We start from the raw sequence: 26,173 nt of genomic DNA, 5'->3' as shown, positions 1-26,173 counted from the left end.
TGCCGCGCCGGGAGAGCCGCCTCGGGAGAGGCAGGCGGGGGCGGTCTAGTCCCCGTCCCCGTCCTGAGGGGTATCGTGACCCCACCCAGCCCTCGCAGGCGGGTGGCCGAAGCCGGTGGCCTGCCCGCAGCTGGATGTTGACCTCTGCCTTGCTCCCGGGCCGCCGCCTCTTCCCTGCAAGATGGCGCCCCTGCCCCGAGGTGGCGGCCTGACTGGCCGCTGGCCGTTCCCTGCCCTCAGCCCCGCGCGATGCGGGTGTCCCCGGGGACCGCGGGGGCGCTGAGGCCGGGCAGGGGCGCGAGTGGCGGCCGCGGTGCGCGGAAGTGCTGCGGGGTCAGCGCTGGGCTTAGCCCAAGTGCGATCGAAGCTGGGCCGGTCTGCGGGAGTGGGCGTGGGGCGGGGAGGGGACGGGAGCCGGGGAGGCTGCAGGAATAGGGCCAGGGAAGAGAGGAGGGCGGTGAGGGTAGAAGCCACGAAGCATTTAGGGAGTAAGGGACCGACAGGCACGCTGTTTGTAAGATGGGTAAGAACTTGGGTAAGAAGACATACGAAGTCCTCAGGATTTGGAGGGTGGACCATGTGAGGGCAGACGTTTAAAATGCGTCTAATTCTGAACTTACTTGCAGGAATGGTCATACTGTACAAGAGGATGTGACCCTAAAGGTGTGAAATCAAAAGGCTGTGTTGGTGTGCATCACACCGGTAATGGCAGGCTACCTGTTTGAAGTAAAAAAGGTTGCTTATCATGCCTATCCATGAGAATATGCCAGTCTCTACGGCTTCATGGTCCAGTGCACAGCCACTCCGAAACGTGATCCCATCGATACCTCACAGTTTCAGTACCTGTAAGTTCAGAGTATGGGAAAACGTGACACAGAGATGGTGTTGACATCACATGCAAAAGAAGCATTAGGCATACACCTTAGTGGGAAAGAAGTGCTGTTCCAACATTAAAGAAGACTGGTACAGGAAGTGGAGAGAAAGGTAATAACACCACAACCAGCAAGTGGCACCATATACCCTGGTGCCATGATAATCCATAGTAATCCATAGATGGAAGAAATCTATTTTTTCAGAGGAAGGATTTTGTATTAATTAAATGGCGTTTTTTTAAAGATTTAATTTTTTTCATTGATACTCTTTGTAATTGTTCCCAGTTAGATCCTTGTAGGGTTCACAGGCAAAGTTCAAGATACTACCTTTTTTTTTTTTTTTTTTTTTTTTTTTTGTTATTTACACTGCCTTTTGAGTATTGTACACCTTTTGACAACTCTTGCAGTAGCTGTTTTGGAAGATAACCTGAATGCATGAAACTCACCAGTCTGTGGGTTTCTAGTCCTAAATGTTTCACAGTGAGGCCATGGAAAGCTTCTGTACCATAAAGAAGATGCAAGACAGGTAAAAACCTGCACATGTACTTATCCCAGTTTTGTAAGCAGAGAAAACGCTCTTTCTGCAACTGCGTTCATCTGCTGGGTTTGTTACTTCAAACAGAGGGGCAGAGCTTTCAGAGATCATTAAGTGGATTTTCTATCAGTTGTTGGCAACATTCTTCTTTTGCCCTCTTGGCGTGAGGGACTTGCCTGTGGCATTAACTGACCTAGTGCAGGAATCCAAAGGTCTGCTCTCGGCCTCATCCTGTCTATGCTTTCCCCCTATCAGCCTGTTCCAGCTGTTAGCCAGGAGCCACTGGAAAGGAGGACCTGAGAAAAATCATTCCTGCAGCCCAGCTCTGGTAGCGCAGGAATCCCCAGCCAGGAGGTGACATGCCCAGTAACTGAATAGCAGTAAGCAGAGGTCATTCTAGCATACTCCACTGGTTTATTTGAGCGCCATTGGTTATGTACACAATTTCTCCATGAACAGTGATGGTGATCCCTTGCTTCCCAGGGGAAAGAGTGAAGCAGTGCTTCTTTCTCCACTCATGGCCTGTCTGGAAGGTCACCCAAGTAAAAAAAAAAAAAAAACACCTGCTTGGACTTCAGGGCTGCTGGTCCACTGGAGGTGAAGATAACATTAAGGGAACTCCCCAGTAGACATTTATTTCTACACTAGCAGAATCTGATCTTCCCAAAATGCTCATTGTGACTGTCAGCTCACAGAAATGCCCGTTTTACCGGCACAGTACTGTCATGCTACTAGCAGTCATAGTGGGCCCTTCCATGTGGGCAGGCTCAGCGCAAGTGGGTTACTACAGCCGTGAGGGCTGCCCCCAGCATCTCATAGCACACGTCTGCAGTACAGCTCGCTTCCCTTCAGCACCCTGCACCAGGTTCACATTGCTCAGTGTTAGGTACGTGGTCATTTGCACAGTGGTTTCACAGTCACCAGCATCTCTCTTGCACATCCAGTAGTAATGTGTCTGATCTCATTGTCAGCTGCTGACTGCCTGTACCAAGCATGCGCCTTTTGTGCTTTTATGCAGCCTATTGAGTTCAGTCCTAACCACACAAGCCAAGACACAAATTACTGGCAGCAGAAAGAGTGCTTCAACAAGATCCCATAACATCTCTGAAAAAAAGGCAACAACAAACCTGGTAAGGAACCACAGATGACAGTCAGACTGGTTTAGCAGGTAGGGATGGTGAAATCTAGAACATTTCAGCTGTAACAGATACATAGTTTCCAAATGGAATGGAAGATTTTATGATTGTGAGATGGAAAATACAATCTAGCAGATACATCTACAGCTATGGGAAATTTTGTCCCAGCTGTTATGGCCATCCTGATCTTCTGTAAGATGGCGCACTGCCTTCCTGCAGCTAATGGAGTCTGGAGAGCAGGTATTTCTGAAGGTAGTGACAGCAATTGCACCCCTACAGTCTTAAGTTCCCACCCCTCACACACAACAGTTTGGACCAATAGTAATATTAAGGTCTGGGGTCTTCTCGCTCTTTATTGGTTTGATTTGCTCACTGTTCCATTACCAAGCAGTTGCTAAGTGTCATCTTACACAATATACAGTGGTTCTATATCCTATTTCACATCCTCTTAGGGTGGTTTTGGCCAGTTCTGTAAGTTAGCTATTGGGCATGTTGTAATACATACAGTTCATATTCCAGAATCTATAGGCTTTGTCTGCTCTAGCTATTAATGTTTTAGCTACTAGTGCTAAGTTTTCACTAACTTTTTGTACAACAGTCCTTTTGTTTTTATTAATGTTCCCATTATCATATGGGAGCAGAATATTTGTAGCCTCTAAGGTGTGAGCACAGCTGAGTACAGCAAATTTTACATTGAATACAAACAGTGTTACAAAGATCATTATAAAAATTAATAAACCATAACGAATTCATTTTGCCTAAGCTGCTAAATCTGGTACCCAGGAGGTGAGCCAAGACCATACTTCTTGGAATCCTGGTAAAGTATTGTCCAGTTACACTTTATGCATTAATTGTACTTGTTCCCAGAACTTCTGGGCATCAGTTGAAATCCTTCCACTTTGGTCAGCGTACATGCAACAACCAGTATTAGTAATTGTACCTACTCCCCCTTGTGAAGCTAACAAAGTATCTAGTGCCATTCTATTTTGCAGTGTAATTCTGGAGAGCTACGAAACCTCTTCTTGTAATGCCGTAATTGCATCAGCAGTATTACTGCCTAGAATGTCTATTGCTGCTGAAATGTTAATTAAGGCCTTTTCTAATCTGCTCACTCCCAACGAGGGAAGAAATGATCTAGTGAAGGAGAGGAGTGTGGTCAGCCTTTTTACTAGTGGATTACTACATTTGGTCTTATGAACAAATGGTCACAACTTTGATCCTGATTCCACAGTCACATTTGAGAACACAGAAATATTAGGGTTAACCACTCCTAAGGCACACAAGTTCTTGACCAATCTCCTGGTGATGTTTTGCAAACTCTTTTGCCACTTATCCAAAACCACTCTTTTCCCTCAGGTACAGGCCAAGGTGTATTGGAAAAGTCCCCAAGTATTCCCACTTTTACTATTTTCATAGTTTGGTTACAGTCATTAAAGCTGCCCACAATGGTAGTACTGTTGTACTGGAGCTTAAGTTGACTGGGGAGAGTCTGATGTTTTACACACGTTGGATATTTACTGTGTTCTGGGATTACCACCTCCCATTGTTGTGAATCATTATGGTCTCTATGGAAAGTAGTTATTTGGTATAGGGATCCCTAACAGGGGAATGCTTGAATCGGAGTGGCTGGGGAGCTGGGTACATACCCAACAGTTAGTTTTCTTAGTGATTTGGACTATGGTTTGTGACAAGTTAAAACAGAGGTTTTCTCTCCACACGTAATGGGGCTGTACAGACTTAAGAGATTTCCTTTACCTGTGTAATAAGCACAGCAAATGTTAGTAACTTTATCCATAAAATCTCTATAACCTCTCTTATAAGGGTGGCATATATACCAAGAGGGGTAAAACTTCTTATTAAGTCTCAGATGGTCCACTTAACCAGGTGTCTGGAGAGTCCTACATCCAAGGAGCTCTGGAAAAGAAACAAAAACGACACATATTCAGAACTCTGTCCTTTGGAAATTCAAATGGTTTCAGCTTCTGAAGTGGCTATTACGACAGATTCCTCCATCGCTGGTCATTGTTCATCTATCAAGTGGTCCTCAGGTAGGTGTTTAGCATGGGAGTGGGGGATCCAGGCTTCCTTCCCTGCAACCTTTACAGCAAAGTAAGGCAGTATATGGCCCCTTCCACCTGAGTTCCAGCTTAGATTTACAGGAAAATATTTTTATTAAAACTTTATTCCCAGGCTGCAAATCATGTACCTGTATCCCTGGAGAGGTGGGTTGGTACCACTGAGCATGCTCCCTTTTAAGTTTGAAACTTTATTGTAAACTTACAACGTACTGTGTTAAATATTCATTTCCATTCAAGAGCCTGGTTTTGGCTGGGATAGAAGTTCCTGATATAGTTAAATGTCTCCCAAAAAAACTTCAGCGGGTTATAGTCCTAAGGGTTGCCTTGGAACATTCAAAATGTCCTGTAAGGCTGATTTTAATGTTTCTGCCCATTTTAACCTTGTATGTGTGCAAATTTTAGCTATTCTGTCCTAAAGAGTTCTATTCATTCTTTCGTAATTGCCCAGATGCTTCAGGGTGATAAGCAGTGTGCAATCTTTTTTTATCCCTAAACTCTTACAAACCTGGTTGATTATTTCTGCAGTGAAATGCAACCTTCTGATTTAATAGATCCTGGGGCTCCATACCTAGGCATAATTTCTTTAAGGAGAGCTCTTATTACTCCTCCGGTGTCTGCTTTTCTTGTTGGGAAAGCCTCTACCCATCCTAATAATTGATCTATCACCACTAGCAAATGTTTATATCCACACACCGCTGGCATATCAGCATAATCTATTTGCAATCTTTTGAATGGGAAAAACACCCATTTCCCAATTCATGCACAAGTTTTATATTTGAGAATTTCTGACAGGCAGGACACGTATTAGTAGTTTTTTTCTGCAGCTGCATAGACACCTGGAGCCGCCCATACTTGCTGTACTCGGTTAGCCACTGTGTCCACTCCTCCATCAGCTTTATCTTGGAACCATCTAGTTATAGTCATCAGGTAAGACAGGATTTCCCCCTGTTATCAATATTCCACCTTCATCTTCTACTGCCTCCCATTTTTCTGCTGTTCCTTCACTTCACTTGTCACATCTGATTGGGGTAATTCTTTTGAATGGTTGACATCGGGCCATGAGCACTTACCCAAGGTAGCTGCCATAGCCTTCACCACGGGTTGATGAGCCATAGCTATCGCTGCTGTACCGGCTGAGGCATTCCCTTGGCTGGGTACGGTGGTGTCCCGCGTATGGGCTGGACAGTGAACCGCAGCAATCTCTGTGGGAAGTTGAACTGCATCCAGCAGGTCCCAAATTCCTGTTCCATTAGCCACAGCTTTTCCCGAGGAGGTGGAAAACCCCTGTTCCTTCCACAATATGCCTATTGCATGGCACACGCCACGAGCGTATACCTTGAGACTGTATAGATGATAGAATCAGAGAATTGGTTAGGTTGGAAGAGAACGGTGGGGGTCGGAAGGGGCCTCTGGAGACCACCTGGTCCAGCTAAGCCCCCGCTGGAGCAGGTTCCCCTAGAGCAGGTCGCACGGGGCTTTGCCCGGCCTGGGTTTTGCTAGCGGCAGCGTTGGGGTACCGGGGGGCGGGGGGCCGCACACTGCCGGCGCTGCTGGGGCGCGGCACTGCGGCGCGAGTGAGCGCTCCGCTCCGCTCCGCTCCGCTGGCCGGGGCCGGGGTGCCGCGCCGTGCGGCAGGGGGCGCCCCGCGCTCTGTTTTCGCCGGTTGGCGCGGCGCCGCGTGCGGCCCGCCCCGCCCCCGGAGCCCCGCCCCGCCCCCGGGCCCCGCCCCGCCCCCGTGGGCGCGTCCCCGCGGCTGTCACGCCGGTGCGGCGGGTGGGAGGTGTGACCGTACCTCCGGGGGGGTGGAGATCGCGTCCCAATAAACGGGGTGCGGGCCCTTGTGCTTGTACAAACCTTCCCCACGCGCCTGCATTTCCTGGTGTGAACAGTTAACGGTTTACTTAAAACAAGTTCTGCTTTTCCCACCGCCCCCTGAAGCCATACCCTGTCCTGCGATACAGAGCACTTCAGCACAAAATTTAGAAGTGACAGGGTTGCTTCTACATCGACTAAAAATTCAACTTCTTTTCCTTCATTTTTCCAATGATGTGTCCCATATGATTCAGCTGAGCTTTCCACATCCCACAGACTCCAATCCCCGCAGAGAGAGTGCGTGCCCTGCCTCCAGGCATTGCGGATTACTTCTTCATTCCTGCCTTACACCGCCCATGTCCAGTTCCTTTCAAGCCCCCCTTGGACGGAGCAGGCATTCTCTTTGCCACCGACCAAGCTTCCCCCAGTAATGACACTTTTCCTCCCAGTTACTTCCAAGTCTTCTCATTCCTCTTCCAAATCTCCAGTCCGAGATTTGTCTGCCTCTTCCCCTGTTCTCTTCATGGGAGAAAACCCCTCCCTCACCCTCCTGGTTGTAAGCTCTGTGCCGGTGCTGCCACTAAAAGACTAGCTTCTTGTTGCTTTTCCTGGTCCTTTTCCTTTGCCTGTTCAGCTCTCTGGCTTTCCTCCTGTCCATCAAACATAAACACCGCCGCGCTTAGGATCTTTTGTAATGCCTCCCCTTGCAACCCAGACATATGTTCTTTAAAATATTTCCATATAGCTGGGGTGGCTTGATCAACACATACACTTGACACTAGCTCAATGTTCAAGTTCTGCACGGTCATTCCCCCATATTTTAATAAAGCCCACCACAATCATCCCCAATAGTCACTAGGGCGTTCATCTAGCCTCTGCCTACATTCCTGTACTTTTATCCAGTTCACTCCCAATTCTCCACAAGCTCTAATAGCTTCCACAAAATTCTGAATCGCTGTCTGACAGTTGGCTCTGTCTCCTGCATTATTATAATCCCAATCTGGATCATTTGCCAGTCAAAGATTCCTATTTCCCTCATGTCATTCCATTAATTCTGCATCCTTTTCAATTATTTTATCCCTTTCATCAGATTAAAATAACCCCTTCAATAATAATATGAATTTCCATGATGGATTATATCCATTACAAACCAACTTGAAAATAATTGGCCACACTGATTCGCACCTTCCCTCAATGTAGGCATTTTACTTCCCCACACAGCTAAATCTCCTGGATTCCAGGGTTGATCAGTAAATACATGCAATACTGGAGGAGGAATGTTAGCTCCCCCTGCTACAGGCGGCGTCACAGCTGGATTTGAAAGAACGTTGGCAGAAGCAGTAGCAAAAGATGGGTTAGAAGAAAGCGGAGAGGGGGGTGCATAGGGTGGAGCAGATTCCACAAGCATATCTGTTGGATCACTCACGACTGTTGCAGCTAGAGTTGTAACCCACGTTCTCTGTGAACTTGTCCAACCACCTTCTTTATGGCAGTCATATGCCCAATTGTCCCATACATACCAAAAGTCTGCTTGATAAGGTTTTTCATTTTCCAGAATATGTTGTAGCAAAGTTAATTTCTTTTGGTCAAAGGATCCTTCACAGGCCCACTCGCCCCCCCCCACTCACCCACCCCCTTCTTCTTGGCATGATGCCATTGCTTGTTTTTTTGATAGACTTGCAGTGCCATCTATTTTCCTCCAATTTTCTAGTACCTCGGACTAAGGGCATTCCCTTCTCTATGCTGAGTACGTTCACAGTATCTGTATGCCAAATTCATGTGCCTTAGGCTGATCAGGCCGCACACACCTCTCCTAGCATGCTTGTGAGCTGGGACTTGAACCTGCTCAAACCCAGAATATCCAGAATTTAGTAGCGCTCACCAACTGGCACCTCGCATCCCCAAAGTTTCCAGGTGAACTCACCCGATGCCAGCAGCTGGACACTGGAGACAAGAGGGTCCAACATCCAGTGGTGGTTACCTAAAGTCCCACCTGAGTCACCAGACTGATGGAAATCACACATACCGGCCACCATAACAGGGTTTGACTCTAGGTTTCTGCTGAATCAGTAAGCCAAAAAGAGAGTCTTCTATAAAGTCCGTTGTACTAGCAGTGCTACAGCTCGAGCTGGGTGCCTGCAAAGAAGGACCCTGAGCAAAGAAATCCCCCAGCAATTGCACCCCTACAGTCTTAAGTTCCTCACCCCTCACACGCAACAGTTTGGACCAATAGTAATACTAAGGTCTGGGGTCTCCTTGCTCTTTATTGGTTTGATTTGCTCACTGTTTCATTACCAAACAGTTGCTAAGTGGTCATCTTACACAATATACAGTGGTTCTATATCCTATTTCACATCCTTTTAGGGTGGTTTTAAAGTTAGCTATTGGGCACGTTGTAATACAGTTCATATACCACAGTCTGTAAGCTTTGTCTACTCTAGCTATTAATGATTTAGCTAAGTTTTCACTAACTTTTTCTATTACAATGGCAATCCAACACAACACTGGGAAGTTCTCTAGCTCTCACCATCACCAAACAAGTCTGATAAGGAGGTGATGGATTTCCAGCGATTTGTCAGTTTTCTAGGTGCATTAATTTCCAGCAATGCAATGTCACATTATATAAATGTGGCGTATCTGGGTCATTAAACCAACAAAGGAAGAAGGCTCTTGGTGTATGTAGGTGAGAAAGCGAGAAGATAACAGGTTTGCATGGCATATTTCATTGAAATGGGCATTGCTAATAAAACAGTTCTTTGTAAGAGCTTCAGAAGCACCTGTAGCCATGGAAAAGCTACAGGCAGGAGAAAGACAGCAGGATCTGCACTGTGTGTGTGGCTGGGATCCACCTCAGGCTGCCCGGCAGTGTTGGGTGGCTAGGCAGATCCCTGCCTTTGTCCTGTTCCTGGTCCACTCTGCAGGCTGTGTCATGCAGGAGCCTTTCTTTGTGTTTGGCCCAGCTATTTTAGAAATGTTCATCCTGCGTGTGTGTCTTGCGACACAAGATGGTCCATTCAATTAGTTCCAGTCAGCAAAAAGTTGAGTGTGACCAGCTTGAAGAGTCATGAACCAAAAAAAGACTTTCATGGAGGGAAGGTACCTGCAGCTAGTTCTACTAGAGCAGATGAGTACCTGCACCCACTTCCCTGCAAGCACCACTGTCCTTCTTACTGGCACTTTTTATTGCTGTTATTTTATTTATTTCTGACGGAGAAGCCAGATTCAAATTGATGGTCCAGTGATGCACCCTGGGACCACAGTGGACCAGCCTTCTTTGGATTTGTGTGTTGGTTTCGATGGGAATAAAACTAGCAGCTGCCCAGAACCATAGAGGAGTTGAGCTGTGCAACACATCTAACAAGTTACAAGGAAGAAAGGTCCCGTATTTTAACCTCTTCTTGGGGTGCCCACAAAAGCGTAACTCCCTCTGGTTGAGATCGCCACATTCTTGTGTCCCCCAGTGACCAATTTGCTTCTGCACTGGGATGAGAAAAGATATGTATCGTATTCTCCTTGGCGTGCTTCCTAACATTTTGGTGCGATTTCCACAAAAACTTCTGTAGACCCACTCCTGACTAGGTACAAGAATTGGGCCAGATTGATAACCATGGGATGAGGGAGGTGGGGGAGAAGTGCTGAGGGGTAGTGGTGTGGAGATCTGTAACATGGGTGGTATAGTTTAACCCCAGCTGGCTGCTGAAGGACAAGGTGAATCAAGTCAGTTTGCAGAGGTGAAAGCTCTCCAGCTGGCTTTAGATCTTCTGCAACAAGATTCAGGATATAAACTAGGGGGAAAGCTGGCCCAGGGGCTGCTGCTTGGGAACTGGCTGGGCATCGGTCAGTGGATGCTGAGCAATTGCTCTATGATACTGTACGTCACCGCTGCTATGGTTGCTGTAGGCCATATCTATGGTATTACATTAAAAATTACCCGGATAAATGAAGAATGAGTTTTGATGAAACTGGGCAAAGTACAGCCGTGATGGAACTGAACAGGTGCAGCAGTGATGGAACCAGAACTGGCTTCAGCCACCAAGGAAGCCCCACACAGCCTCTCACTCACACACACACACTCACACACACCCTTCGGTGGGATGGGGGACAGAACTGGAAGAGTAAAAGTGAGAAAACTCATGGGTTGAGGTAAAGACAGTTTAACAAGTAAAGCTAAAGCCACACACACAAGCAAAGACAAACAAGGAATGCGTTCAGCACTTCCCATCAGCGGGCAGGTGATCAGCCATCCGCAGGACAGCAGGGCTCCGTCACACATAATGGTTACTTGAAGACAAACGCCATCACTCTGAACATGCCCCTTCCTTCTTCTTCCCCCAGCTTTATATGCTGAGCATGACATCATATGGTATGGAGTATCCCTTTAGTCACCTGGGGTCAGCTGTCCCGGCTGTGTCCCCTCCCACCTCCCTGTGCACCTTCCAGCCCCCTCAATGGTGGGGTGAGCGAGAGGCAGAAAAGTCCTTGACTTAGTGTAAGCACTGCTTAGCAAGAACAAAAACATCCCGAATTATCAACACTGTTTTCAGCATAAATCCAAAACACAGCCCCACACTAGCTACTGTGAAGAAAATTAACTCTATCCCAGCCAAAACCAGCACAATGGTGGAATGGAGCTTTGCTGGGCAGTGCACCAAGTACGGCAGAACTTCATGCAGTGGGTGGCCACAGATGACAAGAAACTGGGGCGGGGGGGGGGGGGGGGGGGGGGGTGCAGCGAGGTGACACATTTGTGAGAAAGGTACCAGAGCAAGTTGCTGGCAGCTTGCATCTTAGTTGTGTAGAGGTTAAGGGCAGCCCAAACCCCCACAATGCTCCTGAACAAAGGCGGTGCCAGAAGAGCCAGGAGAGTGGGAAGGTAAAAAGTTGTGCACCTCATGAGCACATCTGTGATGACTGGGCTGTGATTCCCTGGAGTCCTATCCTTAGCAGAAAATGCAACAATTGAGTTATATCAAAAATCCGTTTGGTTGACATTTTGTCCTACTTTATTCTTTCCCGTTGGGTGCAAGGAGTAGTCATTGTGGGGATGCAGTACTGAAGCTGAGCAGTGCTTTAGGGGTTGAGTTTTTCCACTGACCTAGGTTCAAAATGCTGACCTTCCTCCTCTTTCTTCTTTCTCTTTTCTTTTCTTCCTCTGTTCTCATCTTTTTCTCTTTCTTTTCTTTCTCTCTCTCTCCTTTTCTCTGCCTTTCCCCAGGCTCACACAGGGAACAGCCATGAGGGTTTTGCCCTTGAGGAGGTGCTGGCTTTGCCGCAGGGCTTCACAGGCTTTGGAACGGGCACTGATGTTGGGAATACCAACAATGAAAGCTGGAGTGCAGCTGCTGCTTCTCTGGAAATGAAGTGTTGCAGTTAAATCCAGCAGCCGGGACTCGGAGGTATTATGAGGATAGGCACAACAAAGATGTATTAAGTGGATTATCTGAAAAGTCCTTGCCCCCCTTTTCCCTCCAAGTTTCCCATTTTTGTTTAAATTAACTATTTTATGCCATATTTTTAAACATGGCCTAAAAATGCTGGAATGGCACTGCTTTTAGACACGGAAAGTAATTTGTAAAATATGCTTACTACTTGGCATTCAGAGCTCTTCGAACAATATCTGTTTTGATAGTTGACCTTGCAAACTGGGGAAGACAGAAGTAAGTCACAAAGATTCCTGCGGGTTAAACTATTTTCCAAGCTGATTATGAAGCTTAGAGCTCAAATGGTATTTGCACGGAAACTCACAAAATACCTTTTCTTTTTGAAGGGTTATCACCACCTAATTCACTTTCCCTCTGATTTTGCATTAGAGGTATTGTTTACTCCTCTGCTGCTCAGGAAACGCTCAGGAAGTGTGATATTATGGTCCACCCCACAAGCCTGCTCCGAGGTACAGCAGCTTAGCCCAGCACAACAGCTGCCATCTGTTTGCCATGGCTGCGCTTTGTTAACGAATATTGTTGGAGTGTTTAAGGGCTTTCCCTGACACTTTATTTATTCCTCAATAATCTCAACCATGCTTCCAGTGATCAGGCAAAATTCACATTGACACCATTGCCTGACTGCTACCAGTGCAAGATTTGCCCAAGAAAAAGTTGCAAAACCATGAATGCAGTGTTATGCACTGGGACTTGTGCTGGCTTCCAGAGACTTTTTATCAGCTTTTATCAGCAATTTATAATTAACTACAGTTCTCTGGTTTACTTTGGCCTCTTCTTATTTTTAAGGGGCAGGAGTGTCTGGGTTTAGATTAAAGTGTCAGAGGGCAAAGGATAAAAATTGTTTTTCATTGAGATTAAAAAGCAATTAATGTCAAAGAGAAGTCATAGCAAAAATAAAAGAGACTTTAAAAATAGTATTTATTGTCTGAACTGATCTACATCTCACATTTGTGGGTAGAGCGGATGCTTGTTGGTATATACCCTTGATATAGAAAGTGGACCTAGAGGAGGCATAGGGAAGGGCAACTGAAACTGTCAAGGAGATGGGCTTAAGGTCATTTGACAGGGAGCAAGGGGGCAGGCTGGGACTCCGCAGAGGAGGTGGCCAGGAAGGACGTGTTGAAGGTTTGCAAAGCTTCGGCAGCAATGGCCAAGCAGAAGAGCTGCTCCCAAGTGTTGCAACGCCAGCATGGGGAAAACTAGCAGGAGACTGGTTAGAAACAGACATTCTTTATACAGACGCAGTGAACTTTTGTTGCTGGTAGCTACACAAGGCTGAGTCGTCAGGCAGTATCAGCAAGCTGATAAAGGGGATAGATGGACAATAGCTCCATGGAGGATACTAAAAGGACTAGGCCAGGACATACCCTGAACATCCCTAGCACAGTGGTGCTAGATACGGCAGAGAACAGGGGCAACGGACTACAGGAGGTGGCTAGGCTCACGTGGGGCCTGTAGCAATAGGGGAAGGGGGAATGGTTTTAACCTAAAAGAGGGTAGATCTAGATCACATATTAGGAAAAAAATCTTTGCGGTGAAGGTGGTGAGGCACTGGAACAGGCTGCCCAGAGAAGCTGTGGATGCCCCATCCCTGGAAGTGTTCAAGGCCAGGCTGGATGGGGCTTGGAGCAACCTGGTCTAGTGGAAGGTGTCCCTGCCCATGGCGGGGGGGGGTGGAACGATATGAGCTTTAAGGTCCCTTCCAACCAAAACCATTCTATGATTAGCCTCTCCTGTTGCCTCTACTCAGTGAAAGCAGCAATATTTGTGCTTACATTCATGCATACCCACTGAGTTCAGCCCACTTTTTCTGGTAGAGAGGATTCTTTGCTTCAAAAAATGATTTTTTTTTTTCATGAACAGCCTTCTTGTCTGCAGTATAATCAACAATCTCTTGAAGACACTTCAACTTTTCTTCTTCTGCATTAGAAATGTCCAGCCCAAATTCATCTTCCTCAGCCAAGGTGACTTCCACTCAGTCCCAGCCATCCCAGACAAGATCTTCCATGCAATGGGAATTGGCTGCAGGATCTGTCTGGCCACACAGCTCGGTGGCACATATGTCATCGCTGCCCACGGTAAGAGGTGGGAAGTGTGCAGTAAACGAAGATGGGGGCAAAGCCTCTTTTGTAAGCAGTGGAGCCAAGGAGTGCTCTGAAACTCTCCTGGTGCGTCACGGCAGCAGCCCAGCCTGTGAACTCCCAGTATGGGGCACCTGCAGCAGTGAGATTTGCTGGTGAGGAGCTGGGCAGCTCGGGATGGAACAGAACATGAGCGACTTATAGCTGCGCACCCCTGAGCGCTGCCTGAATTGAGCACCCAGGGTTTCAGGAGTAAGATGACCTTTGGTGCCAGAGTCTGGTCTTCTGCTCGGTGAGCTAAAATAATGATTATGGGAGATCCAGGCACAGAAGGCAGGGAGTGCAGGTAAATGCTTGAATCAGAGGGATTTAGCCTGGCCTGGGGGGAACAGGGACATGCACATCTTTGCTATGGATAGGGCCAGGCCACCACTCCAGGAGGTCCAGGCCAGCAAATACACAATAGCTTCAGCCCAGCTGAGCACAACTCTCACAGCTGCAATGGGGACAGCATGCTTAGGTAACAGGCAGCTTTGCTGCTCAGTGGAGGTGTATTTTAAAGCTTTTTTTCTTTTTCTTCAAGGCAGACCTTGATGTCTGCCAATCTGTATGAAATAAAGATCTGTAAGAATACCATTATGCGCTTTCATATTTGTTTTTCCTTTATTGATTTCGAGTTTGCCTTTTTTTTTTCCCCCTCTTTAACTATCAGGCTGACAAACCCAAGGCTGTATAGTGTTCTCCATCTTGTATGTCCGGCGTCGGGTGATAAAGATCTGTAAACCAAATGCAGAGGCTGTGCAAGCATAATGAAGGGAATAATGTAATTCCGTAGAGCTTTTATTATCGTTCCTCATGAAAGCACTGTACTTTGTGACATAAATCTGTGACCACGTTTTCAGACATGGGCTACTATAGAGTTATCAGTTAGGTGAGGATGTAAGATTGATTTGTACAATGTCATCATACCGTGATGACACTGATTCCATTACCAGTATTTATTTTCTAAGCTTTTCCATATACAGGTCATTTACCTTTTTAAACTGCTGTAGCAAATGGAAGGGCTGTGTTCAGTACCACATCCACAGCTGTACTTGGGCTCCCCCTTCTCCCCAGAATAGTGTACACCCCCTGCCCAAACTCTGCCGAACATTTCACTTTATTCTTTCAGACGTGTAATGCTCTGCATTTTGCTACAATGAGATAATTTTCTGATTTAATAAGGAAGAAGGAAAATGTACTAACACATTTTTGTGCGCTTCTAAAACTTACTTAAAATTGATGAAGCAAAGGTTTACAGGCCAATGCAAGGACCTTCAGCGCTCTTCTGCAACTCTGTCGAAGGATTAACAGAGACCGCCACTATGCTGAGACTTTGTATGATGTTACATTGATTTTTTTTTCACAGCTGAGCTATGTATTTCGAAGCACCAGGGTTTCTAAAGCAAATGCTACAGCCTTTCACTGTAGCAACTTAGAGGAGCAATGCTATGATTTTAATAAAGCTGTCAGATTAAGTGACTGCATGGTTACACCATGATATTAATACATGTTCTTAACTGTCAATTAGTTAACTGGCTAATAAAAAGAGCCTAGCTTATAGGATTTTACTAATGAATATAATGCTTTGTTTCTGGGCAAAACATATGCTTTGGATATATAATTAGAAAAAGCCCCCCTCTCTCTCCCCCATCGAGAGAGCATGTGCAGCTGAATAAAGGAGCTCATTATACCTGCAAGGGGTCAAAGTCTGTGGATCTGTAGCTTATGGTATTATGACAGATTACAAAATCACTCTATTATGTTAGTCAATCTGTTTCCAAGCACAAACTAGCAGGGAGCAGGGCACTAGAACCTCCCGAGCAGAGCACCCATTGGCTTTCCCCGGAGGTCTTATGATGGGTCAGCTGGCAGTGACACCACCTCTGACAGCTCACATGTCAGACCTTCCCTGCCTGACTTCTGCCTTTGTTATCGCAGAGCCTCTTCACCAACAATCAATCCCTGCTTCAGGTTGCAAAGAGCTGCCAGTAAGAGCTGAAACAAATTTGAAATCTGTGGGTAGCTATCACTTGTGCTAATGAATGCACTTATGCTCCAGCCGACCTCTCTCAGGCTCTCGCCTTAAAAAAAAAAAAAAAAGATTAAAAGTTTTTAAGTGGAAAGGGGAGCAGCTACACAGCAACAGCTGGAAGGGAAAGCATTGGGTTCGGCTTTAGTGCATGCATCAGTTTAAAAGGAAAAAAGTAATACATATGTGGGATAAAGAGACTTCAGACATGATAGAGATCCTAGGAAATATGTGACTTCCCTAATCTTTCAGGGAAATTATTCTGCTGGAAAGTCTTATTCAGTCAACTCTGCATAAAACTCCTTGGTACCAAGTGGAAAGAAAATCCTCTTGTATTCAAGAAACACAGCGACAGTCAGCACTGTGGGCACACACATTTCTGACAGATCGCACCTTTCTGAGACCCTGTTAAGACGGGTGGTCCCACTGCTGCCTTGGGCTGGATATTTCACCTTTGCACCAGCCCAGCAGCTGCACCAGAGCCAGGAGGGCCCCAGCGCTGCCAGTGAGGCACAGAATGATGGGGGGCAAACCAGAACCAGCAGGCTGGCTTAGGTAGCCCCCAAGGACTGGAACTAACAAAGCCACATTTGTGCTCTCTGGTCAATTGGTTGTGGTGTCCAGGAAGATAGAAAGTCTGACCGAAGCTTTCCCTGCAGCTGGGACTTGTACAGGCTCTGTCACATGGGATTTTGTCATGTCTAACCAACAGTGAGGTCAAGGTGCAGCCTTTCTGAGGGGCGATTTCTATGTGATTTCTTTCCTCTCCTCGGCTGCCCTTATCATGAAACCTGTAGGAACTCATTGCTCCTTGCATGTTCTTCCCTGAGTCCAGTTTGATTAAGATTTGCCAAGAGATTCAAAAGCTGGGTGTAAATTACCCTTGTAATTTTAACTTTGCCATTTTTGGTACCCCTCCAAATTAGCTGAAAAAATGGTGAAGTAAAATACATGGTGAAAAATTAAAGTAGGAACCCCCTTCCTTTCTCTTTGAACCATCGGCTTGGGTGAGGAGAGGGAGAATTTCCCATAGCTGAGCTTTGCTGTTATTATACCAAGAGCTGAACAAGACCTTCTCCTCTGCTGGGAAGCAGCCTTCCCTGGCAAACAGTGGGAAGTCAGAACTGGAGTATTTAGAGTAAAGCAAGGTTTTGAATCAAAATTCCCAGGTTTTTAGAAAAGATGGGGGGGGGGGGGGGATGTCCTATTAATTGTCTCAAAAACAGACAGCCTGGCAGTCTCTTTCTGTTTCATTTCTGTTTCATCTGTTTTAGTTCAGGAGCTAGCTTCTCCTCTCAGATACATTCACAGGTTTTGAAACACATTTATCCCATTTCTTAGCAGAACATACAGCATTACCAGTCCTACAAACATCTTGTTAATCCCCAGAGGCTGAATCCAGGCATGGCGAAAGTCAGTTCATGTCCCTGGAGATCAGCAGAGCGACCTTAGTTTACACTGGGGAACACTTTGGCCCATATGCTCTGATGTATTTGGCTAGCAGCCAAGGAGTTCATGACTTTTATATGTTTGAACAAAAGGCGTTGAAAAGAGCTTTTGATATGGTTATTTGGTGAAAGAGATCAAACGTTTCCCCTTTGCATTAATCCTTTTCATGTTTTCAGTATATAAACTAATTTTTTATAAAAACTTCATCCTGCAGGTGCACATGGTTTGAGAGTTATTTGGGGCATACGTGCTACTGGGGCAACTGCAGAAGAGAAATGGCAAAGGTTTAGGAAATCACGACCAGCACAGAGAACGTGGACTGAAAATTATGAGTCCTACTTGTCATGCCAGAACCGGCAGGCACGGTGGAGACAGGCTCCTAGACTAGAGATGACCCACTACAGCAGCTCTTACTTCTTCAGTCAGCACCGTTCTTATGCAGTTGTCACCTCAAAGCTCATCCCTGTGAAGCTACAGATGCTCAGGGCACATGTTTCAATGACACAAGAGATGTATGACAGCAGCCCCACCGAGCTGCCGTGTGAGCGGTGCTGGGCTGCTCCCGGGCTCACCCCAGGCTCGGGCAGGTGCAAGTTTGCTGGTGTGTGCAGGGAGCCGGTGGCTTTCCTCCTGCTGGAGCATCCCTCCTGCTGGAGCATCCCTCCTGGTGTGGAGCATCCCTCCTGGTGCAGAGCATCCCTCCTGGTGCAGAGCATCCCTCCTGGTGCGGAGCATCCCTCCTGCTGGAGCATCCCTCCTGGTGTGGAGCATCCCTCCTGGTGCTGAGCATCCCTCCTGGTGCTGAGCATCCCTCCTGGTGCGGAGCATCCCTCCTGCTGGAGCATCCCTCCTGGTGTGGAGCATCCCTCCTGGTGCGGAGTGAGGGCAGAGAGGCTCCTGCTTCCACGGCAGCAAACCTTGGGTGGGTCCCTCTGAAAGCAGAAGGCGCAGAAGGGTTTGCCTGAGGGTCAGGAGAGGCTGAACTCATTTACCCACCGCTTGGCACTTGTTTTCTGACCTCTGCAGCCCCTTTGTGAGCCCCAGACAGCACTTGCTTGTCTGTGTGCTGGGCTTTACTGCTGTTCTTGAAAGCTGCCCCAAAATGAGATTTACTTCTAAGAAATAACAAAACCCAGGCAGGCAGGCATGATCTCTTCATCTTTCCGGGGGTTTTGATTCCTTTTTAAATGACCTCTAAAATATTTTCCCATTAATGCAAGATCTATTTTTAAGCTACCAATGTCATTTAATTAGTCATTTTTCATGAAAGGCACATCTGACTGGAATTTATGCTCTTTTTATCCCCTTTTAGCAGCATACATTATCTTTCCTACCAGTGAGTAAGATGGGGTCTCTTAGTCTTAGGTCTAACAATCACTAGGGCTTTTTTCCATTTTCCCTCATCCCCCTCAGATGCTGGAAGTGAGTACAGCAGACAGTCTGTGCACCCCCATTTCACAGATCATCTGACTCATGCTACAGGAGCAAAGAAGCGACACCTCTGAAATCAAGAAGAAGCACTTAGAAAAAGTGATACATGTATATATTTTTAAATCTGTTTTAGACATTTTTTCTGTCACTTCTACACCTGTCCATGTTGTCTTATGCTTATTGTCCCCTTGGAATGAGTTTCCAGTGTAAAAATATGAGAGTTTACTAGTGTCAGACTATTAAGATAACTTGGAGATTAACTTCTGCCCCAATCATGTAAAGGACGGTGCTGTTACTTTACTCAGCACTCAGAGCTGGGTCAACATAAATTTGCAGGAAAAAAAGGTGCAGATTTTGAATTGAAATGCTCATAAATACAAACCAAAGCAGAGAACAAAAACATTGTTTTGCCCAGCTTAAGTGCCTTCACGATCTTACAGCTGCTTCAGCATAGTTCAAATGCAGAGCATGTGGGTCGCGTCCTGGCATCCTCACACAGAACAGCCACGACTCCAGGTCCCTGGCAGTGGCCATTTTGGTTACAGACTTCTAGACATGGCAGCATCAAAAACCTTGAGAAGGTGAGAGATCAGGCAGAGCCAGACAGAGACCATCTGTACATGCTGTCTTGAGGTTACCTACCTATATGCAAGACCACTGGCTGCTGTAGAGCGAGGTGTGTGCTGTGGGGCAGTCACCCCATCTGGGGACAAACCTCGAGTCCAAGAAAAAAGCCTGGTCCCCGTCCCAGAGCTGTAGTCCCTCTGCATCACCAGCAGAAAGCAAAGAACATTTGGTTTACTTCTTATCTCTTATTATGGGGGTTGCTTTTGCTTGAACTGAAGTGGACATATCTATGCATAAGAAGCAGAAATCTGCCCCGTTACCAGTCACTGGGGGTCAGCTTTCGTACACAATCTGCTAAGAAATGCGAGAGAGGAGCTGTTATAAAGGAACTGGGTATAGGAAGTCCCTTCGCCAGCCCCGTTTTTTGAGCAGTTCCTCGCTATCCAGCTGTTGTGTGAGGCAGCTGCACGCTCCCCAGCAAGACTCTGGCACTCTTGGGGCACTGAGTCAAAGCAGCCTTCGCCACACGGCTCTTTGGGGATGCAGAGTGTGCACGCTGATGGCACTGCTTCTCAGGGCTCTCTAAGCCTCTACTCAGAGTTGTAAAGCCAACAACTACTGTTATCATAAGTGCCCTGAATGTCTCCTTACATAGCAGAACCTCTGCACAACCCATGCTGAACATCTGGTGACCCTCCTCTGAGGCAGATGGCAAGAGCATTGCCAGCAGCCCCAACAGCAGCGCGGCTGCGCGTCCCTGACAGCAGCCATACAGGGGAAGGAGCTTATGGCCGAGTGAACTGCAAAGGGAGGCCAGGTGCTTCGCCCGACAAAATGAAACGTGTCAGTACCGTTTCCACCTCTAAACCAACACCAGGCAGGAGAGAGCAGCCTCCCTGCTCTCTGCTTGGGAAGAGCCACATTGACATTTGCTTACTTGCTTCACGGGCAGCTTTCCTTTCAGCCCGGTGCCCATGGGTGTGCAGGAACAGCCTCTGCTCACTAAGGGCTCCAGTACCCTGCAGCTCCCTGCAAAGTACAAGGATTTGTAGCATCTGGTCACTTGTGAGCTTGGAATTACTATTGAATATATTACTGGGAAGAAAATCTGTGTTCGGGTATAAAGCTCTTTTTTAAGTATTTGGGTACCAGAGAGAGATAAACATCGCCTCCTAGTAACAAGCCATTGTCTGCTTGTGATGCAAAACATCAAGTATTAAAATTATTCTGCTACAAGATCGCCTTTGCCCAGCACTTTGGGAGACAGCCTATGTAAACTTGCTTTCACCTCCAATAGTGTCTCTTGCCCTCTAGACTATGGACTTCTCTTTGCTTTCTGACCCTAGTGATCATGAATCTTTGCTGTGCCTCACAACTGAATAATGCGTCCTCAAGGAAAGCTGCCATAGCCATTTGCATTATCACAAGAACCCAGCTCCCATCTGGTGAAACCGCAGGAAGCTGCGCCCACCCTGCCTAAATCAGGACCACAATTATTAAAGACAGAGCAGCAACCACAGGGTAGAGAAACCACTTCTGAGATGCCAAATATTACTCCATCGTGTTGCAGTAGCACAGAGCCAGAAGAACCAGCAAACACCGTGGACTTTAGAGCTGGGAGAGGTGACACCAAGGCCTGGGAAAACAGGAGAACACCTGAAAGGTGTTGACTGTAGATTTTAAACCCAGAAGAAACAGTCAGAGAAGCTGAGGATAATAATGCCTTGAATAAAGCAAGGTCAAAGCCTCACTAGTGAAAAAACAGGAGACTATCAAAGTTGACAAGCATGAACTAAAGACCATTTGAATGCTGAACTTGACCAAATATTTTCAAAAATACCTTACAGCTGAAAAAGAAGGAATATTGTTCAGAAACAGTAAGTCTTACAGGAGCCCAAGTCCTGCTTTCAAAGTGGCTTGGCTATTGGGATGCTACATTGTACTGTGGGCCACTGAGTTTCACCATACTTCTTAAGGCTGGATTTAGACTCCCTAAAGTCACTAAATGAGGAAAAGTTACCATTTTTCCCGTCAGAAGTCCTAGCTGTTGCATCATGGGTGCAACAAATGTGGGGACAGCTGCCACAGGGAAAGATGCTTTAAAGCTGCAAGCGTAAAACCAGGCTGCTGGGCTTTGCCACGGCCCGTCAGTGTGTCGGACCCCAGCAGCCACCCAGCACACAAAGATGCCGCAGCACTGCTGGTGGTGGCAGGCTGAAGCCAGAGGCCCCAGTCCCTCACATTACTGTGAATAAAAACCTAAAAGGCAGAAAGCCTTATGCCTCCTGGAGAAACTAAACTCTGGCAGGTCCTGCTTTTCAAGCAGTGAGATTAATTTTATTCAGGAGCTTACAGTTGCTTTGCTCAGCTGAAGGGTGTTGTTATATTTACCATATTTTTCTTTATTTACCCAACAGTGCTGTTGCCAGCAGAGAACAAACACCTTTTCTGGTGCGTGGTGAGCCTCCTGGCAGTGGCCCTCCCTGGTGAGATGCTGCTGTGGGACTCCACGGAGGAAGCTGGGTGCACACGTTTCACAGAGTACAGACAGCTAAACATCATAGAAATAAACAAGCGAGGTTGCCTTGGCCATGCCAGCCAACAGGCAAGCTAAAAGCCAAGGAAATTGTTCCAGGAAAAAGAAAAGCTTAATCTTAGTAAAAATATAGTCCCTGAGCACTGGCAGGGTCAGGGTCAGATTGGGTTACGTGTTGTATAAGCCCCCGTTACACAAGCCAAGGCAGGGCAGAGGCTTTCCCAGGACTACGCAATCCTGCTTTCTCTTGCTCAGTTTTGCTGTTGCTTGCTCATTCCTTCCTTCTCACTGTCCCTTCTTCCAGTGCTTGCTTGGGCATCAAACAGGTCAGTCCAAGTGCTTCCATTGCCCTGATTCAGTAGATGGCATAAATCACTCGGTCTTTAAATAAAATATGAGTGTGGGAGCTTGTGAGTGGACCTAAGTAACTCATATGAGTGGCTGCAATAAAGGCAGCTCTTTATATGCTGCTTATCTGTGTAACAGACAGCAAAGCGTATTATGCACTAGGGACCGGCCTGCTGTAATGCAGAGCGATCAGAGCCCAGGGGCTAGATGGAAGCATCACTTAGACCTCTGCAGCTGGGGCAACAACAGTGAACGGTGCTGAGCGGGCTCCTGATAACTGAGAAAAAACACACCACATGCATGTTTCATAGAAATGACATGACTATTCATCCCCTAACCAACTTCGAACCAGCTGTTAAGGACATTATTTTCCCCTCAAAGCATGCATGTACCATTCATGGCACTCCATCCCATTCACCTTGATAGTCTGTTTTTCCACAAAGTGTCATTATCCGTGATCAACTAGTATCTTTGCCAACACTCAACGGTGCACTCTTTGCATCCCAGTGCTCACCCTTCAGGCAGACATTCTGAAGGCATCTCCAGGCTGCTTTTTTGTTTGTTTGTTTGTTTTTGTAAATTTAAGGGAGCAATGCAAAGTAAGGCTGCTCCTCCTAACAGACTTCCACACTGCATTTCCTTCTCCAGAAACAGTTGCCTTCAGTCCTCAACTCTCCCTTTGCCAGATCACTTCCAATTCTGTTCTGAACACCTGGAGAAAAGCAGCATTCACCAGTAGAAACATGCACTTTTCAGAGTCAGAACCACATCCTCATTTGAAAACCTACTCCAGCACAGTACAAACAAACTACTTCTGACATTTTTTGTCATTTCTACCTGTTTGAGTAATTGCTCTGAACTCAGCACACTTCTGCAATACTTTGAAACTCATCTTCCTGGTTTTAATATTCTAGGTTTGACACCAAGACCCTAAAAAACTGCTGAAATATATATTGGCAACTCATCATAGTCTTCCAAAGAAAAAGAAAGAAAACATGGTACTGCAAACAGAAAATGTAATGCCATTTTTAGAAATATGGAGAATACATGGATGCCATAAGAAATACAATACAACTTGCTTCTTAATCAGCAAGAAGGGAAGGTAATTATCTAAAGCAGTCTTTTCATTACAGAGGGAAAGAACAAAACAGTAACCAAAATCCTCTGACTTTATGGGCTCCCAGTTGAGGCTTGCCCTTGTAGTAGGAAGTGTTTTATCTGGAAACTGGAGAGCCTAAACTTTTCAGACCTGGCCAGTATTATACAAAGGAACAGATTTCTATTATATAATACCAGAGAGTTATAAAGTACCTGTACTACTCATACTTCCCTGTCCCCTTCTACAGACTCCTTTGAAAACCTTCAGTTATTACCACAACTCTTAGGACTCTTCCCTGCAAAGTCTGCTCCTTGCAGTCTGTTTTTTTCTGCAGCACAGTAAATCGCTACTGTTTCAAATGCTTGAAAAAAAAAATTTTGAATGAAGTCCAAAAGAATATTCCAATTGCCAGTGGCTGTTCTCTCTGTCTTAACCTAGATCAGTTTGACATAAGCCATTTACTTCATAGTTAACCCCGGAAAAATCCTGCAGGGAATATAAATTCAGGCATTAATCCTGCTCACCAATTTGGTTCCACTGAGGTTTGGATGATGGATGTGCCACATTGCAACTTTGGCTCAAATTTACTGCTTCGAACGTTTTAACAAAACACCACTCAGGATCCCTCTGTGATCCTCACAAACTCTTTATTGCAGAGGAGAGAAAGAGACATGACTGTAAGTGCTGAGCATTACAATGAAACATAAAGCAGCATTAAAGTTGCTCCGTGCTTAATGCTGCGGTTTAAGCAGCTAATGTTGTTTTGGTTGAATGGCATGTTCATTACAGCAAATAAATCAGTAATGTGTGGGATTATTGAAGAGGAAAGACATATTAAACCAGTTTAGAGCATCATATTGATTATTTTTGTGTGTGTGTGTCCGATTTAGCTTGGCGTTTTTCAACAGTCAGTTCTAATAAACACTTGTATAGCACAGATTAAGCTGGTGGGAATGCTGCCCAGAAAGAGTATTATGAATAACTTAAAGCACTGGTTTAATTGCAGCAATCCATGATACTTACCATGCTGGCACCAGGGCGGAATTTTCAGTATTAAAAGTTAAAACTTCGACCAAGCTACTAGCAAGTATCTCTCTCTCATTAAATATTTGAAAAAGCTTTCCAACACTTTTACCTCAGATGACAGTAGTACATTTAACTATTTAACTTATTTCCACCACAACTCATTAACTTATTTTTAAAAAATAATTAGCGGTTTACTTGACGCAACTTTGTGTCTCTGATGCTGCAAAACATTGCAACGGTGTCCCTGCTGTCCCACCACCCAATCAGCCCTATTCTGCCCGGTCAGATTTACAAGGAAGATGAACCGAAGCAAAAAAGCATAAATGAGCTCACACTTCAAGCAGCAGGCTCCCTTCAAAGCTGTGCTACAGAGTATTCCCATACTCCTTCCCCACAGTGCCAGTTCCCTGGCGCTATCCTGGCTACAGCTCAAGAGAAACTAGTAGGAGCAGCCTGATCCAACTTCGGAGATGGCTCTGCTTGAGCAGGGACTGGGTGACCTCCAGGGGTCTCAAAGTTGGACTGACAGGAGGGGAATAAACACAGTTAATGCTTAGGTGAAAGAGCAAAGCACTCCCCAGTGCCGAATGGCCTCCCCTCAGCAATTTGTCCATGCAGAATGGAGATCCCCTGTAAAACACCAATGACATCTGCAATAAGCAACCTCCCAGCCCACACACCCACACAACAAAGCAGGGATTCAGCGGGAAATGGGGCTGGGGGGGGGGGGGGGGGGGGGGGAAGTCCCCCGTTTAGTGCTAAGCAGGAGTCCTCACTGAAGCAGAACAGGACCTTTGTGAAGAGCCTTTGAACGAGGATTACTTCAACAGCACCACACAATCCAGGCACCCTCCCAGAAGAAAGCGGTTGCTTTTCAGTAAACTGGAAGCAAGTCCCTGTTGCCATCCCATTACTGGCTGCCATCGCCCACCTGCACAGAGGCAGCCCACCCGTGTGTCCTACCACGGACCAGCAGGGGACCTGGGCTCAGTTGTTCCACTTCCCTGCTACCACCCCGCAACCTCACCTTCACCAAGGAGCCAGAGCCTCCCTCTTCCAGCTCAGCTGCAAGCAAGACCCCATTTCTACCCTCTTTTCTCAGGACCTTTCAACCACCTGTGAAATTTAGCAGCCTCTCCCTCCAAAACACTTTGTTCCAAGTGTGCTTACAGACCCCCATTTCTACCCTCAATTACCATCTGAGCCTCTGCTCCACTCATTGAGTAAATCCCCCTCTTCTGCCTTCTCCTGTGCTTACTCCCTTTCAAGTCCCTCTCCCAAGCATACAGGTAACCAGAACTGTTCCTAGTTCTCCAGCTGAAGCCACACCTCATACACTGGCATCACAACTTTCCCAGCCTTCCTGGAAGTCCCTTGCAAACGATGCACTGAGATTTACATTTGCCTTCAAGACATCCACATCGTGCCACTAGCACAGGAGGCTGCTACCCTCAGGTAAGGCACCAGGCTCTCTCCATGGTGAGGCACTGTGCGACCATTTTTAAAGAAATCTTCCAAGTCAACAGCAATCCAACACTGTGCCTGCTGAAGCTGAAAGAGTAGCCAGTGCAGGCAACCAAAAGCTTCCCCCAAAAGACAGCAAGCTATCCCCACTAGCCTTATTCACACACCCAAGAAACTCCGTTGCAAGTAACAGGAGCCTTTCCATATACTTCAGCAGGCTTTGGACT

At 46.5% G+C, this 26,173-nt stretch overlaps 1 long non-coding RNA gene across 1 annotated transcript; it reads left to right on the top strand.

The window, feature by feature from the left end:
* Positions 1-6: 6 nt before the first annotated feature.
* On the top strand, positions 7-25,204 carry LOC308064984. The gene is made up of 2 exons (XR_013928614.1): positions 7-4,591; positions 11,649-25,204. It is a non-coding gene; the product is annotated as an uncharacterized lncRNA (long non-coding RNA).
* Positions 25,205-26,173: the final 969 nt, after the last annotated feature.

The sequence above is a fragment of the Falco punctatus genome (genome assembly GCF_963210335.1).
Source record: "Falco punctatus genome assembly, chromosome: 5".
Lineage (NCBI taxonomy): Eukaryota > Metazoa > Chordata > Aves > Falconiformes > Falconidae > Falco > Falco punctatus.
The sequence above is the reverse complement of the archived record's forward strand: the minus strand, read 5'-3'. Positions and strand labels throughout refer to the sequence as shown.